Below are 3969 nucleotides of genomic sequence, written 5' to 3'. Positions count from 1 at the left end.
AGCTAGAAATGAAATGACTGGGTCATATGGTAAAAGTATATTTAACTTCCTAAGAAACTGAAAACTATTTTTCAAAGCAGTTGTTACATTTAGTGTTTATGCCAGCGGTGTGTGAGGGTTTCAGTTGTTATACATCTTAACCAACATTTTAACACCTCATCAGTATTTTAATTTTAGACTTTCTAATATTTCTAATAGGTGTGGGTGTTATCTAATTGTTCTAATTTATATTTCTCCAGTGATTAATGATGTTGACCATCTTTTCACGTACTTTTTACCATATATTTATATACTCACACAGACATATATATATATATATATATATATATATTCTTTGATAAAGTAGCTATTCAAAATCATTTGTTTGCTTTTCTTTTTTTCAAACATGAAACCCTTCACAAATTTGTGTGTTATCCTTGCTCAAGAACCATGCTAATCTACTCTGTATCGTTCAAATTTTAGTATATGTGCTGTCAAAGCAAACACTCTTTCTTTTTAATTGGGTTGTTTTCTGTTTCAATATTGAGTTTTGAGAGTTCTCTATGTATTCTGAAAATAAGTTATTTGCTAGATGTGCGGTTTGCAAATATTTTCTACCCGTGTTTGGTTTCTGTTTTCACTTCCTTAACAGTGTTGTTCAAAGAGCCAAAGTTCTTAATTTTGATGATGTTCCATATATCAACTATTTCTTTGATATATTGTGAATTTGGTGTTACATCTAAGAAAACTTTACCCAAAATCAAAAAGATTTTCTCTCACGTTTTCTTCTAGTGGTTTGTGGTTTTTGGTGTTTCCTTTAATTTTATGAACTACCTTGAGTTTATTTTTGTATGGATTAAGATTTTTTAAAAAAATAAATGGATACTCAATTATTCTAGAACACTGTAAGAATTCTATTTCTTCCCTATGGAATTGACTTTGTACCTTTTTGGAATATCAATTGACCATGTATGTGTATGTCCACTTCTGTAATTTCTATTATATTCCATCAATCTATTTGTTTACCCTACACCATGATCACACTGTATTGACCACTATAATTTTTAATAAGTCTTAAAGTCAGATAGTGTTAATCATCCAACTTTAGTCTTCTTTTTCAAGTTGTTTTGTCTATTCTGGGTAATTTGTATTGCTATATGAACCTTAGAATGAGCTTGCCAATTTCTACCAATAGAAAAAATTCTGTTAAGATTTTGCCTGAGACTGCATTATTTATAGTCTAATTTTGGGAAAATTGACATCTTAACATTATTTTGTGCTCCTTTTCGTAAATGAGGTGTGTTTCTCCATTTAATTAAATTTTCTTTGAAATCTTTCATCAGAATTTTAAAATATTCAGCGTGTATAGGCCTTGTACATATTTTTCAGATTTGTTAAGTATTTTATCTTTTAACGCTATTGTAAATACTATTTATTTAAATCTAAATTTCCAATTTTATGTTGTTAGTATATATGATAAAATTAATTTTAGTATATACATCTGGTATTCCCCAATGTGCTAACCTCACTTAGTAATTCCAATTTTTTTATTTTCCAATCTGGATGGCTTTCATTTATTTTTCTTATGCTACTGCACTCTCTAGTGCATCCAATGTTGAATAGAAGTGATGAAAGCGAACATTCTTGCCTTCTCAAAGATCTTATGGGGAAAGTTATATGTATACACATAATCATGTGAGAATAAATTAAATAACCCTTTGCCTCTAAATATGAAAAATAAAGATATAATCACATATAATTATCAATTTCATAAATTGACATTGATATGATACTTATATCTAATTTACCATCAATACTCCAATTTTGTTAGTTGTTCTAGTAATTTCTTTTATACCATTCCCTCCCTCTTTCAGAGCATGCAGTCTAAGGCTAGATATAGTGCTATCTGCCATCTCTCTGTAGTTTCCTTTAATTTTGAACATCTCCAGCAGTTTTCCTTTATTTTTTATGACATTGACAGTTTGTAGAATAAAGACCTATTTTTTCATTTTAAATTTTAGTTAGTTAACATACAGTGCAATATTGGTTTCAGGAGTAGAATTCAATGATTAATCACTAAACATACAACACCCAGTGCTCATCACATGTGCCCTCCTGAGTACCAATCACCCATCTAGCCAATCTCCACTCACCTCTCTGTCAAACCATAGTTTGTTCTCTATCATTGAGTCTCTTATAATTTGTTTCCCTCTGTTCTCTTTTTGCCCCCTCTTCCCAAATATTTATCTGTTTTGTTTCTCAAATTCCACAGTGAGTGAAATCATATAGTATTTGACTTTTTCGGATTGACATTTCACTTAGCATAATTCACTCTAGTTCCCTCCATGTCATTGCAAATGGCAAGATTTCATTCTTTTTGATGGCTGAGGAATATTCCATTATACACACACACACACACACACACACATACACATACACACACACACACACACACACACACACCCCACATCTTCTTTATCCATTCATCAGTCGATGAACATTTGGGCTCTCTCCATTGTTTGGCTATTGTTGATAATAGTGCTATAAACATTGAGGTACATGTACTCCTTAGAATCTGTATTTTTGTATCCTTTGGGTAAATACCTAATAGTGCAATTGCTGGATTGTAGGATAGTTCTATTTTTAGTTTCTTGAGGAACCTCTATACCATTCTTTAGAGTGGCTGCACCAGTTTGCTTCCCACCAATAGTGCAAGAGGGTTTCCCTTTCTCTGAATCCTCACCAACACCTGTTGTTTCTTGTGTTGCTAATATTAGCCATTCTGACAGGTGTGAGATAGTAGCTCATTGTAGTTTTGGTTTGTATTTCCCTGATGATGAGTGATGTTGAGCATCTTTTCATGTATCTGTTAGACATCTGGATGTCTTCTTTGGAAAATTAAGACCATTTTTTAAAGTCTAATGTTCTTCTCCTATGTTTGTCTGATGTTTTCTTATGATTAGGTTGATGTTATGGACACTGCATAGTTGTGTTGTATGTTTCTAAGTTATCACACCTGGAGACATAACATATCCATCTATCCTTTATCGGAGATGTCAATTTTGATCACCTCACCAAAATGGTACCTAAATCTCCACTGTATAATTACACGTTTTTCTCCCTTGAAATTAATAGTTAATCTGTGGGGAGATACTTTAGGAAAATGCAAATATTCTACTCCTAATTAAAAATTCGCTTTAGGGATGCCTTGATTGCTCAGTAGGTTGAGCGTCCAACTTCAGCTCAGGTCACAATCTCACAGTTCATGGGTCTGAGCCCTGCATCAGGCTCTGTGCTGACAGCCTGGAGCCTGGAGCCTGCTTCGGGTTCTGTGTCTCCCCCTTCTCTGCCTCTCCCCTGCTCATACTCTCTCTCTCTCTCTCCTTCTCTGAAAAATAAATATTAAAAAATTCTTTGTAAATTTGTCATACATTCATAATTTTGCCTAATTCAATGTATATAACATATTTATCAAACGATTATTTTCCATGTTTAACATTCCCTCCACATTGATCAGTTAGTCATCTGTATTTACTATAAGGAAGAGATCTCTTTTCTTCAATTATTCATTTCTCCATTTATTACCATTATAGACCCATTAATTCCCATTCATTTAATGGATTACAATTCATTAAGGTGTATAATTATTTTGGTGCTAAAATTGTCCCAGGTTTGGCCAGTAAGCATCTCTTCAGACTGGTGGTTGTATCCTTATAAGAAGCTCCCATCACTCTTTTTTTTTAGTGCTTCTTTACTTTCTGGCACAACAAGAAGTGCCAAAAGCAGCTTGTACTTACTGTGCCCAGCCATGGTATCAGATTCTTCAAAGTGCCCTCGTTCATCTTAGGGAAGAGTGGTAACAGAGAAGAAGTTATGGGCACTAGGTGGTTTCATTGCTACTGGGGTGTCATTTCTTCTTGATCCTTTTCTTGGACAGAGCTAAGAAAAAATGCGTATATATACATATATACATACACGCATATACATACA

General features: G+C 33.2%; 1 non-coding gene across 1 annotated transcript; it reads right to left on the bottom strand.

Annotated features, from left to right (window-relative positions):
- Positions 1–379: 379 nt before the first annotated feature.
- Positions 380–486, bottom strand: LOC128772678 (U6 spliceosomal RNA). Its single transcript, XR_008416827.1, has one exon. It is a non-coding gene; the product is annotated as a U6 spliceosomal RNA (small nuclear RNA).
- Positions 487–3969: the final 3483 nt, after the last annotated feature.

Source organism: Panthera pardus, unplaced genomic scaffold (assembly GCF_024362965.1).
Source record: "Panthera pardus isolate Hobbes unplaced genomic scaffold, ASM2436296v1 HiC_scaffold_10, whole genome shotgun sequence".
Classification (NCBI taxonomy): Eukaryota; Metazoa; Chordata; class Mammalia; order Carnivora; family Felidae; genus Panthera; species Panthera pardus.
Note: the sequence above shows the minus strand (reverse complement) of the source record. Positions and strands in the feature narration are given on the sequence as shown.